Here is a 14,171-nt window from a genome sequence, read left to right as displayed (position 1 = left end):
AATAGTGCGGATCCTGTTTCAGTCTAAAGACTGAAACAGGATCCGCACTTTTCACCGTTCCTTTCAGAGTCATTTGATTCATCAGCTAGGAATGGCGATTGCTTCTCCAGACCTATCGAAGGCTAGGCCAAAGTAACTCGATCTTTCCAAGAGGTGTGTGGCCCAACTTTTGAAAGAACCGCTAAGTGGAGAACTATTTGGTATTTTTCCTAAGCACTTTTCACCGTAATTGTCCTAAGGTTGGTCTCTGCATCCTTAAGCATACCAGAGTTTTCACAGACGAAACAGGCTGAGGCCCATTAATCTTGGCATTTCCAAAAGTTGGTCCTAGAGACTACCAAGAAAGTGTTCTCTTAAGTATTATTCCGTTGTGGTTTCAGCATTATTTTCAGAACCCGAGCAGGGATCTCGCATTAGCATAAGAATCCTGCCTGGTAGTTGAGATTTCATGGTGGGGTGTAAGTGCGGGGCTTCTGTCAGCCCTGCCTTTGATTTGTTTACCTCCAGAGTTGGAAAGTGCATAGTTGCGTGAGATGGGAAAAGTGTGGATCGTGCTTCAGATTTCATCCTGACACTTTGAAATGACCAGTGTGTTGGTAATTATTTGCCATTTCCATGGCGTTTGGCCCCGTAATAGTCATGAGGTCGGTCTCTGCATCCTGAAGCCTATGATGCTCTTTGCTGAGAAACCTCTGCTGAGGCCCAGGTAACTTGCTATTTCCCATAGCTGGCACAGGACCCTTGGAAGATAGGATTGTTTTCAGTATTATTTCACCATTTTTTCACCACTGTTTCAAGAACGGGAGCCCTTTTCAACCATTAGCGGAAGAATCCTTCTATGGAGATGAGATATTTTTCTGGGGTGGCAAGTGCAGGGCCTCTGTCAGTCCTGGGTTTGTTGGACTAGCGCCAGACATGAGAAGTGCGCCTTTGTGGGACAGGTGAATAGTGCGGATCCTGTTTCAGTCTAAAGACTGAAACAGGATCCGCACTTTTCACCGTTCCTTTCAGAATCATTTGATTCATCAGCTAGGAATGGCGATTGCTTCTCCAGACCAATCGAAGGCTAGGCCAAAGTACCTCGATCTTTCCAAGAGGTGTGTGGCCCAACTTTTGAAAGAACCGCTAAGTGGAGAACTATTTGGTATTTTTCCTAAGCACTTTTCACCGTAATTGTCCTAAGGTTGGTCTCTGCATCCTTAAGCATACGAGAGTATTCACAGACGAAACAGGCTGAGGCCCATTAATCTTGGCATTTCCAATAGTTGGTCCTAGAGACTACCAAGAAAGTGTTCTTTTAAGTATTATTCTGTTGTGGTTTCAGCATTATTTTCAGAACCCGAGCAGGGTTCTCGCATTAGCATAAGAATCCTGCCTGGTAGTTGAGATTTCTGGGTGGGGTATAAGTTGGGGCATTCTGTCAGCCCTGCCTTTGATTTGTTTACCTCCAGAGTTGGAAAGTGCATAATTGCGTGAGATGTGAAAAGTGTGGATCGTGCTTCAGATTTCATCCTGACATTTGAAATGATCAGTGTGTTGGTAATTATTTGCCATTTCCATGGCGCTTGGCACCGTAATAGTCATGAGGTCGGTCTCTGCATCCTGAAGCCTATGATGCTTTTTGCAGAGAAACCTCTGCTGAGGCCCAGGTAACTTGCTATTTCCCATAGCTGGCACAGGAGCCTTGGAAGATAGGATTGTTTTCAGTATTATTTCACCATTTTTTCACCACTGTTTCAAGAACGGGAGCCCTTTTCAACCGTTAGCGGAAGAATCCTTCTTTGGAGATGAGATATTTTTCTGGGGTGGCAAGTGCAGGGCCTCTGTCAGTCCTGGGTTTGTTGGACTAGCGCCAGACATGAGAAGTGCGCCTTTGTGGGACAGGTGAATAGTGCGGATCCTGTTTCAGTGTAACGACTGAAACAGGATCCGCACTTTTCACCGTACTTTCAGAATCATTTGATTCATCATCTAGGAATGGCGATTGCTTCTCCAGACCAATCGAAGGCTAGGCCAAAGTAACTCGATCTTTCCAAGAGGTGTGTGGCCCAACTTTTGAAAGAACCGCTAAGTGGAGAACTATTTGGTATATTTCCTAAGCACTTTTCACCGTAATTGTCCTAAGGTTGGTCTCTGCATCCTTAAGCATACCAGTGTCTTCACAGACGAAACAGGCTGAGGCCCAGTAATCTTGGCATTTCCAATAGTTGGTCTTAGAGACTACCAAGAAAGTGTTCTTTTAAGTATTATACCTTTGTGGTTTCAGCATTATTTTCAGTACCCGAGCAGGGTTCTCGCATTAGCATAAGAATCCTGCCTGGTAGTTGAGATTTCATGGTGGGGTGTAAGTGCGGGGCTTCTGTCAGCCCTGCCTTTGATTTGTTTACCTACAGAGTTGGAAAGTGCATACTTGCGTGAGATGGGAAAAGTGTGGATCGTGCTTCAGATTTCATCCTGACACTTTGAAATGACCAGTGTGTTGGTAATTATTTGCCAATTCCATGGCGTTTGGCCCCGTAATAGTCATGAGGTCGGTCTCTGCATCCTGAAGCCTATGATGCTTTTTGCAGAGAAACCTCTGCTGAGGCCCAGGTAACTTGCTATTTCCCATAGCTGGCACAGGAGCCTTGGAAGATAGGATTGTTTTCAGTATTATTTCACCATTTTTTCACCACTGTTTCAAGAACCGGAGCCCTTTTCAACCGTTAGCGGAAGAATCCTTCTTTGGAGATGAGATATTTTCCTGGGGTGGCAAGTGCAGGGCCTCTGTCAGTCCTGGGTTTGTTGGGCTAGCGCCAGACATGAGAAGTGCGCCTTTGTGGGACAGGTGAATAGTGCGGATCCTGTTTCAGTCTAAAGACTGAAACAGGATCCGCACTTTTCACCGTTCCTTTCAGAATCATTTGATTCATCAGCTAGGAATGCCGATTGCTTCTCCAGACCAATCGAAGGCTAGGCCAAAGTAACTCGATCTTTCCAAGAGGTGTGTGGCCCAACTTTTGAAAGAACCGCTAAGTGGAGAACTATTTGGTATTTTTCCTAAGCACTTTTCACCGTAATTGTCCTAATGTTACTCTCTGCATCCGTAAGCATACCAGAGTTTTCACAGACGAAACAGGCTGAGGCCCATTAATCTTGGCATTTCCAAAAGTTTGTCCTAGAGACTACCAAGAAAGTGTTCTCTTAAGTATTATTCTGTTGTGGTTTCAGCATTATTTTCAGAACCCGAGCAGGGTTCTCGCATTAGCATAAGAATCCTGCCTGGTAGTTGAGATTTCATGGTGGGGTGTAAGTGCGGGGCTTCTGTCAGCCCTGCCTTTGATATGTTTACTCCAGAGTTGGAAAGTGCATAGTTGCGTGAGATGGGAAAACTGTGGATCGTGCTTCAGATTTCATCCTGACACTTTGAAATGACCAGTGTGTTGGTAATTATTTGCCATTTCCATGGCGTTTGGCACCGTAATAGTCATGAGGTCGGTCTCTGCATCCTGAAGCCTATGATGCTTTTTGCAGAGAAACCTCGGCTGAGGCCCAGGTAACTTGCTATTTCCCATAGCTGGCACAGGAGCCTTGGAAGATAGGATTGTTTTCAGTATTATTTCACCATTTTTTCACCACTGTTTCAAGGACGGGAGCCCTTTTCAACCGTTAGCGGAAGAATCCTTCTTTGGAGATGAGATATTTTTCTGGGGTGGCAAGTGCAGGGCCTCTGTCAGTCCTGGGTTTGTTGGACTAGCGCCAGACATGAGAAGTGCGCCTTTGTGGGACAGGTGAATAGTGCGGATCCTGTTTCAGTCTAAAGACTGAGACAGGATCCGCACTTTTCACCGTTCCTTTCAGAATCATTTGATTCATCAGCTAGGAATGGCGATTGCTTCTCCAGACCAATCGAAGGCTAGGCCAAAGTAACTCGATCTTTCCAAGAGGTGTGTGGCCCAACTTTTGAAAGAACCGCTAAGTGGAGAACTACTTGGTATTTTTCCTAAGCACTTTTCACCGTAATTGTCCTAAGGTTGGTCTCTGCATCCTTAAGCATACCAGAGTTTTCACAGACGAAACAGGCTGAGGCCCATTAATCTTGGCATTTCCAAAAGTTGGTCCTAGAGACTACCAAGAAAGTGTTCTTTTAAGTATTATTCTGTTGTGGTTTCAGCATTATTTTCAGAACCCGAGCAGGGTTCTCGCATTAGGATAAGAATCCTGCCTGGTAGTTGAGATTTCTGGGTGGGGTATAAGTTGGGGGATTCTGTCAGCCCTGCCTTTGATTTCTTTACCTCCAGAGTTGGAAAGTGCATAATTGCGTGAGATGGGAAAAGTGTGGATTGTGTTTCAGATTTCATACTGACATTTGAAATGATCAGTGTGTTGGTAATTATTTGCCATTTCCATGGCGTTTGGCACCGTAATAGTCATGAGGTCGGTCTCTGCATCCTGAAGCCTATGATGCCTTTTGCAGAGAAACCTCTGCTGAGGCCCAGGAAACTTGCTATTTCCCATAGCTGGCACAGGAGCCTTGAAAGATAGGATTGTTTTCAGTATTATTTCACCATTTTTTCACCACTGTTTCAAGAACGGGAGCCCTTTTCAACCGTTAGCGGAAGACTCCTTCTTTGGAGATGAGATAATTTTCTGGAGTTGCAAGTGCAGGGCCTCTGTCAGTCCTGGGTTTGTTGGACTAGCGCCAGACATGAGAAGTGCGCCTTTGTGGGACAGGTGAATAGTGCGGATCCTGTTTCAGTCTAAAGACTGAAACAGGATCCGCACTTTTCACCGTTCCTTTCAGAATCATTTGATTCATCAGCTAGGAATGGCGATTGCTTCTCCAGACCAATCGAAGGCTAGGCCAAAGTAACTCGATCTTTCCAAGAGGTGTGTGGCCCAACTTTTGAAAGAACCGCTAAGTGGAGAACTATTTGGTATATTTCCTAAGCACTTTTCACCGTAATTGTCCTAAGGTTGGTCTCTGCATCCTTAAGCATACCAGTGTCTTCACAGACGAAACAGGCTGAGGCCCAGTAATCTTGGCATTTCCAAAAGTTGGTCTTAGAGACTACCAAGAAAGTGTTCTCTTAAGTATTATTCTGTTGTGGTTTCAGCATTATTTTCAGAACCCGAGCAGGGTTCTAGCATTAGCATAAGAATCCTGCCTGGTAGTTGAGATTTCTGGGTGGGGTATAAGTTGGGGGATTCTGTCAGCCCTGCCTTTGATTTCTTTACCTCCAGAGTTGGAAAGTGCATAATTGCGTGAGATGGGAAAAGTGTGGATTGTGTTTCAGATTTCATCCTGACACTTTGAAATGACCAGTATGTTGGTAGTTATTTGCCATTTCCATGGCGTTTGGCACCGTAATAGTCATGAGGTCGGTCTCTGCATCTTGAAGCCTATGATGCTTTTTGCAGAGAAACCTCTGCTGAGGCCCAGGTAACTTGCTATTTCCCATAGCTGGCACAGGAGCCTTGGAAGACAGGATTGTTTTCGGTATTATTTCACCATTTTTTCACCACTGTTTCAAGAACGGGAGCCCTTTTCAACCGTTAGCGGAAGAATCCTTCTTTGGAGATGAGATACTTTTCTGGGGTTTCAAGTGCAGGTCCTCTGTCAGTCCTGGGTTTGTTGGACTAGCGCCAGACATGAGAAGTGCGCCTTTGTGGGACAGGTGAATAGTGCGGATCCTGTTTCAGTCTATAGAGTGAAACAGGATCCGCACTTTTCACCGTTCCTTTCAGAGTCATTTGATTCATCAGCTAGGAATGGCGATTGCTTCTCCAGACCAATCGAAGGCTAGGCCAAAGTAACTCGATCTTTCCAAGAGGTGTGTGGCCCAACTTTTGAAAGAACTGCTAAGTGGAGAACTATTTGGTATTTTTCGTAAGCACTTTTCACCGTAATTGTCCTAAGGTTGGTCTCTGCATCCTTAAGCATACCAGAGTTTTCACAGACGAAACAGGCTGAGGCCCAGTAATCTTGGCATTTCCAATAGTTGGTCCTAGAGACTACCAAGAAAGTGTTTTTTTAAGTATTATTCCATTGTGGTTTCAGCATTATTTTCAGAACCCGAGCAGGGTTCTCGCATTCGCGTAAGAATCCTGCCTGGTAGTTGAGATTTCATGGTGGGGTGTAAGTGCGGGGCTTCTGTCAGCCCTGCCTATGATTTGTTTACCTACAGAGTTGGAAAGTGCATATTTGCGTGAGATGGGAAAAGTGTGGATCGTGCTTCAGATTTCATCCTGACACTTTGAAATGACCAGTGTGTTGGTAATTATTTGCCATTTCCATGGCGTTTGGCACCGTAATAGTCATGAGGTCGGTCTCTGCATCCTGAAGCCTATGATGCTTTTTGCAGAGAAACCTCTGCTGAGGCCCAGGTAACTTGCTATTTCCCATAGCTGGCACAGGAGCCTTGGAAGATAGGATTGTTTTCAGTATTATTTCACCATTTTTTCACCACTGTTTCAAGAACGGGCGCCCTTTTCAACCGTTAGCGGAAGAATCCTTCTTTGGAGATGAGATATTTTTCTGGGGTGGCAAGTGCAGGGCCTCTCTCAGTCCTGGGTTTGTTGGACTAGCGCCAGACATGAGAAGTGCGCCTTTGTGGGACAGGGGAATAGTGCGGATCCTGTTTCAGTCTAAAGACTGAAACAGGATCCGCACTTTTCACCGTTCCTTTCAGAATCATTTGATTCATCAGCTAGGAATGGCGATTGTTTCTCCAGACCAATCGAAGGCTAGGCCAAAGTAACTCGATCTTTCCAAGAGGTGTGTGGCCCAACTTTTTAAAGAACCGCTAAGTGGAGAAATGTTTGTTATTTTTCCAACGCACTTTTCACAGTAATTATCCTAAGGTTGGTCTCTGCATCCTTAAGCATTCGAGAGTTTTCACAGACGAAACAGGCTGAGGCCCATTAATCTTGGCATTTCCAATTGTTGGTCCTAGAGACTACTAAGAAAGTGTTTTTTTAAGTATTATTCCGTTGTGGTTTCAGCATTATTTTCAGAACCCGAGCATGGTTCTCGCATTGGCATAAGAATCCTGCCTGGTAGTTGAGATTTCTGGGTGGGGTGTAAGTTGGGGGATTCTGTCAGCCCTGCCTTTGATTTGTTTACCTCCAGAGTTGGAAAGTGCATAATTGCGTGTGATGGGAAAAGTGTGGATCGTGCTTCAGATTTCATACTGACATTTGAAATGATCAGTGTGTTGGTAATTATTTGCCATTTCCATGGCTTTTGGCACCGTAATAGTCATGAGGTCGGTCTCTGCATCCTGAAGCCTATGATGCTTTTTGCAGAGAAACCTCTGCTGAGGCCCAGGTAACTTGCTATTTCCCATAGCTGGCACAGGAGCCTTGGAAGATAGGATTGTTTTCAGTATTATTTCACCATTTTTTCACCACTGTTTCAAGAACGGGAGCCCTTTTTAACCGTTAGCGGAAGAATCCTTCTTTGGAGATGAGATATTTTTCTGGGGTGGCAAGTGCAGGGCCTCTGTCAGTCCTGGGTTTGTTGGACTAGCGCCAGACATGAGAAGTGCGCCTTTGTGGGACAGGTGAATAGTGCGGATCCTGTTTCAGTCTAAAGACTGAAACAGGATCCGCACTTTTCACCGTTCCTTTCAGAATCATTTGCTTCATCAGCTAGTAATGGCGATTGCTTCTCCAGACCATTCGAAGGCTAGGCCAAAGTAACTCGATCTTTCCAAGAGGTGTGTGGCCCAACTTTTGAAAGAACCGCTAAGTGGAGAACTATTTGCTATTTTTCCGAAGCACTTTTCACCGTAATTGTCCTAAGGTTGGTCTCTGCATCCTTAAGCATATAAGAGTTTTCACAGACGAAACAGGCTGAGGCCCAGTAATCTTGGCATTTCCAATAGTTGCTCCTTGAGACTACCAAGAAACTGTTTTTTTAAGTATTATTCCATCGTGGTTTCAGCATTATTTTCAGAACCCGAGCCGGGTTCTCGCATTAGCATAAGAATCCTGCCTGGTAGTTGAGATTTCTGGGTGGGTTGTAAGTGCGGGGCTCCTGTCAGCCCTGCCTTTGATTTGTTTACCTCCAGAGTTGGAAAGTGCATATTTGCATGAGTTGGGAAAAGTGTGGATCATGCCTCAGATTTCATCCTGACACTTTGAAATGACCAGGGTGTTGGTAATTATTTGCCATTTCCATGGCGTTTGGCACCGTAATAGTCATGAGGTCGGTCTCTGCATCCTTAAGCCTATGATGCTTTTTGCAGAGAAACCTCTGCTGAGGCCCAGGTAACTTGCTATTTCCCATAGCTGGCACAGGAGCCTTGGAAGATAGGATTGTTTTCAGTATTATTTCACCATTTTCTCACCACTGTTTCAAGAACGGGCGCCCTTTTCAACCGTTAGCGGAAGAATCCTTCTTTGGAGATGAGATATTTTTCTGGGGTGGCAAGTGCAGGGCCTCTCTCAGTCCTGGGTTTGTTGGACTAGCGCCAGACATGAGAAGTGCGCCTTTGAGGGACAGGTGAATAGTGCGGATCCTGTTTCAGTCTAAAGACTGAAACAGGATCCGCACTTTTCACCGTTCCTTTCAGAATCATTTGATTCATCAGCTAGGAATGGCGATTGTTTCTCCAGACCAATCGAAGGCTAGGCCAAAGTAACTCGATCTTTCCAAGAGGTGTGTGGCCCAACTTTTTAAAGAACCGCTAAGTGGAGAAATGTTTGTTATTTTTCCAACGCACTTTTCACAGTAATTATCCTAAGGTTGGTCTCTGCATCCTTAAGCATTCGAGAGTTTTCACAGACGAAACAGGCTGAGGCCCATTAATCTTGGCATTTCCAATTGTTGGTCCTAGAGACTACTAAGAAAGTGTTTTTTTAAGTATTATTCCGTTGTGGTTTCAGCATTATTTTCAGAACCCGAGCATGGTTCTCGCATTGGCATAAGAATCCTGCCTGGTAGTTGAGATTTCTGGGTGGGGTGTAAGTTGGGGGATTCTGTCAGCCCTGCCTTTGATTTGTTTACCTCCAGAGTTGGAAAGTGCATAATTGCGTGTGATGGGAAAAGTGTGGATCGTGCTTCAGATTTCATACTGACATTTGAAATGATCAGTGTGTTGGTAATTATTTGCCATTTCCATGGCGTTTGGCACCGTAATAGTCATGAGGTCGGTCTCTGCATCCTGAAGCCTATGATGCTTTTTGCAGAGAAACCTCTGCTGAGGCCCAGGTAACTTGCTATTTCCCATAGCTGGCACAGGAGCCTTGGAAGATAGGATTGTTTTCAGTATTATTTCACCATTTATTCACCACTGTTTCAAGAACGGGAGCCCTTTTTAACCGTTAGCGGAAGAATCCTTCTTTGGAGATGAGATATTTTTCTGGGGTGGCAAGTGCAGGGCCTCTGTCAGTCCTGGGTTTGTTGGACTAGCGCCAGACATGAGAAGTGCGCCTTTGTGGGACAGGTGAATAGTGCGGATCCTGTTTCAGTCTAAAGACTGAAACAGGATCCGCACTTTTCACCGTTCCTTTCAGAATCATTTGCTTCATCAGCTAGTAATGGCGATTGCTTCTCCAGACCATTCGAAGGCTAGGCCAAAGTAACTCGATCTTTCCAAGAGGTGTGTGGCCCAACTTTTGAAAGAACCGCTAAGTGGAGAACTATTTGCTATATTTCCGAAGCACTTTTCACCGTAATTGTCCTAAGGTTGGTCTCTGCATCCTTAAGCATATAAGAGTTTTCACAGACGAAACAGGCTGAGGCCCAGTAATCTTGGCATTTCCAATAGTTGCTCCTTGAGACTACCAAGAAACTGTTTTTTTAAGTATTATTCCATCGTGGTTTCAGCATTATTTTCAGAACCCGAGCCGGGTTCTCGCATTAGCATAAGAATCCTGCCTGGTAGTTGAGATTTCTGGGTGGGTTGTAAGTGCGGGGCTCCTGTCAGCCCTGCCTTTGATTTGTTTACCTCCAGAGTTGGAAAGTGCATATTTGCATGAGTTGGGAAAAGTGTGGATCATGCCTCAGATTTCATCCTGACACTTTGAAATGACCAGTGTGTTGGTAATTATTTGCCATTTCCATGGCGTTTGCAACCGTAATAGTCATGAGGTCGGTCTCTGCATCCTGCAGCCTATGATCCTTTTTGCAGAGAAACCTCTGCTGAGGCCCAGGTAACTTGCTGTTTCCCATAGCTGGCACAGGAGCCTTGGAAGATAGGATTGTTTTCAGTATTATTTCACCATTTTTTACCACTGTTTCAAGAACGGGAGCCCTTTTCAACCGATAGCAGAAGAATCCTTCTTTCGAGATGAGATATTTTTCTGGGGTGGCAAGTGCAGGGCCTCTGTCAGTCCTGGGTTTGTTGCACTAGCGCCAGACATGAGAAGTGCGCCTTTGTGGGACAGGTGAATAGTGCGGATCCTGTTTCAGTCTAATGACTGAAACAGGATCCGCACTTTTCACCGTTCCTTTCAGAATCATTTGATTCATCAGCTAGGAATGGCGATTGCTTCTCCAGACCAATCGAAGGCTAGGCCAAAGTAACTCGATCTTTCCAAGAGGTGTGTGCCCCAACTTTTGAAAGAACCGCTAAGTGGATAACTATTTGTTATTTTTCCGAAGCACTTTTAACCGTAATTGTCATAAGGTTGGTCACTGCATCCTTAAGCAAACGAGAGTTTTCACAGACCAAACAGGTTGAGGCCCAGTAATCTTGGCATTTCCAATAGTTGGTCCTAGAGACTACCAAGAAAGTGTTTTTTTAAGTATTATTCCATTGCGGTTTCAGCATTATTTTCAGAACCCGAGCAGGGTCCTCGCATTAGCATAAGAATCCTGCCTGGTAGTTGAGATTTCTGGGTGGGGTGTAAGTGCAGGGCTTCTGTCAGCCCTGCCTTTTATTTGTTTACCTTCAGAGTTGGAAAGTGCATATTTCCGTGAGATGGGAAAAGTGTGGATCGTGCTTCAGATTTCATCCTGACACTTTGAAATGACCAGTGTGTTGGTAATTACTTTGCCATTTCCATGGCGTTTGGCACTGTAATAATCATGAGGTCGGTCTCTGCATCCTGAAGCCTATGATGCTTTTTGCAGAGAAACCTCTGCGGAGGCCCAGGTAACTTGCTATTTCCCATAGCTGGCACAGGAGCCTTGGAAGATAGGATTGTTTTCAGTATTATTTCACCAATTTTTCACCACTGTTTCAAGAACGGGAGCCCTTTTCAACCGTTAGCGGAAGAATCCTTCTTTGGAGATGAGATATTTTTCTGGGGTGGCAAGTGCAGGGCCTCTGTCAGTCCTGGGTTTGTTGGACTTGCGTCAGACATGAGAAGTGCGCCTTTGAGGGACAGGTGAATAGTGCGGACCCTGTTTCAGTCTTTAGACTGAAACAGGATCCGCACTTTTCACCATTCCTTTCAGAATCATTTGATTCATCAGCTAGGGATGGCGGTTGCTTCTCCAGACCAATCTAATGCTAGCCAAAGTAACTCGATCTTTCCAAGAGGTGTGTGCCCCAACTTTTGAAAGAACCGCTAAGTGGAGAACTATTTGTTATTTTTCCGAAGCACTTTTCACCGTAATTGTCATAAGGTTGGTCTCTGCATCCTTAAGCATACCAGTGTCTTCACAGACGAAACAGGCTGAGGCCCAGTAATCTTGGTATTTCCAATAGTTGTTCTTAGAGACTACCAAGAAAGTTTTCCTTTAAGTATTATTCCTTAAGTTTTCAGCATTATTTTCAGTACCGGAGCAGGGTTCTCGCATTAGCATAAGAGTCCTGCCTGGTAGTTGAGATTTCATGGTGGGGTGTAAGTGCGGGGCTTCTGTCAGCCCTGCCTTTGATTTGTTTACCTCCAGAGTTGGAAAGTGCATAATTGCGTGAGATGGGAAAAGTGTGGATCGTGTTTCAGATTTCATACTGACATTTGAAATGATCAGTGTGTTGGTAATTATTTGACATTTCCATGGCGTTTGGCACCGTAATAGTCATGAGGTCGGTCTCTGCATCCTGAAGCCTATGATGCTTTTTGCAGAGAAACCTCTGCTGAGGCCCAGGTAACTTGCTATTTCCCATAGCTGGCACAGGAGCCTTGGAAGATAGGATTGTTTTCAGTATTATTTCACCATTTTTTCACCACTGTTTCAAGAAAGGGAGCCCTTTTTAACCGTTAGCGGAAGAATCCTTCTTTGGAGATGAGATATTTGTCTGGGGTGGCAAGTGCAGGGCCTCTGTCAGTCCTGGGTTTGTTGGACTAGCGCCAGACATGAGAAGTGCGCCTTTGTGGGACAGGTGAATAGTGCGGATCCTGTTTCAGTCTAAAGACTGAAACAGGATCCGCACTTTTCACCGTTCCTTTCAGAATCATTTGCTTCATCAGCTAGGAATGGCGATTGCTTCTCCAGAACATTCGAAGGCTAGGCCAAAGTAACTCGATCTTTCCAAGAGGTGTGTGGCCAAACTTTTGAAAGAACTGCTAAGTGGAGAAATATTTGGTATTTTTCCCAAGCACTTTTCACCGTAATTGTCATAAGGTTGGTCTCTGCATCCTTAAGCATACGAGAGTTTTCATAGACCAAAAAGGCTGAGGCCCAGTAATCTTGGCATTTCCAATAGTTGGTCCTAGAGACTACCAAGAAAGTGTTTTTTTAAGTATTATTCTGTTGTGGTTTCAGCATCATATTCAGAACCCGAGCAGGGTTCTCGCATTGGCATAAGAATCCTGCCTGGTAGTTGAGATTTCTGGGTGGGGTATTAGTTGGGGGATTCTGTCAGCCCTGCCTTTGATTTGTTTACCTCCAGAGTTGGAAAGTGCATATTTGCGTGAGATGGGAAAAGTGTGGATCGTGCTTCAGATTTCATCCTGACACTTTGAAATGACCAGTGTGTTGGTAATTATTTGCCATTTCCATGGCGTTTGGCCCCGTAATAGTCATGAGGTCGGTCTCTGCATCCTGAAGCCTATGATGCTTTTTGCAGAGAAACCTCTGCTGAGGCCCAGGTAACTTGCTATTTCCCATAGCTGGCACAGGAGCCTTGGGAGATAGGATTGTTTTCACTATTATTTCACCATTTTTTCACCACTGTTTCAAGAACGGAAGCCCTTTTCAACCGTTAGCGGAAGAATCCTTCTTTGGAGATGAGATATTTTTCTGGGGTGGCAAGTGAGGGCCTCTGTCAGTCCTGGGTTTGTTGGACTAGCGCCAGACATGAGAAGTGCGCCTTTGTGGGACAGGTGAATAGTGCGGATCCTGTTTCAGTCTAAAGACTGAAACAGGATCCGCACTTTTCACCGTTCCTTTCAGAATCATATGATTCATCAGCTAGGAATGGCGATTGCTTCTCCAGACCAATCGAAGGCTAGGCCAAAGTAACTCGATCTTTCCAAGAGGTGTGTGGCCCAACTTTTGAAAGAACTGCTAAATGGAGAACTATTTGGTATTTTTCCGAAGCACTTTTCACCATAATTGTCATAAGGTTGGTCTCTGCATCCTTAAGCATACGAGAGTTTTCACAGACCAAACAGGCTGAGGCCCAGTAATCTTGGCATTTCCAATAGTTGGTCCTAGAGACTACCAAGAAAGTGTTTTTTTAAGTATTATTCTGTTGTGGTTTCAGCATCATTTTCAGAACCCGAGCAGGGTTCTCGCATTGGCATAAGAATCCTGCCTGGTAGTTGAGATTTCATGGTGGGGTGTAAGTGTGGGGCTTCTGTAGGCCCTGCCTTTGATTTGTTTACCTCCAGAGTTGGAAAGTGGATATTTGCGTCAGATGGGAAAGTGTGGATCGTGCTTCAGATTTCATCCAGACACTTTGAAATGACCAGTGTGTTGGTAATTATTTGCCATTTCCATGGCGTTTGGCACCGTAATATTCATGAGGTCGGTCTCTGTATCCTGAAGCCTATGATGCTTTTTGCAGAGAAACCTCTGCTGAGGCCCAGGTAACTTGCTATTTCCCATAGCTGGCACAGGAGCCTTGGAAGATAGGATTGTTTTCAGTATTATTTCACCATTTTTTCACCACTGTTTCAAGAACGGGAGCACTTTTCAACCGTTAGCGGAAGAATCCTTCTTTGGAGATGAGATATTTTTCTGGGGTGGCAAGTGAGGGCCTCTGTCAGTCCTGGGTTTGTTGGACTAGCGTCAGACATGAGAAGTGCGCCTTTGTGGGACAGGTGAATAGTGCGGATCCTGTTTCAGT

Source organism: Lemur catta, chromosome 5 (genome assembly GCF_020740605.2).
Source record: "Lemur catta isolate mLemCat1 chromosome 5, mLemCat1.pri, whole genome shotgun sequence".
Classification (NCBI taxonomy): Eukaryota; Metazoa; Chordata; class Mammalia; order Primates; family Lemuridae; genus Lemur; species Lemur catta.
The sequence above is the reverse complement of the archived record's forward strand: the minus strand, read 5'-3'. Positions refer to the sequence as shown.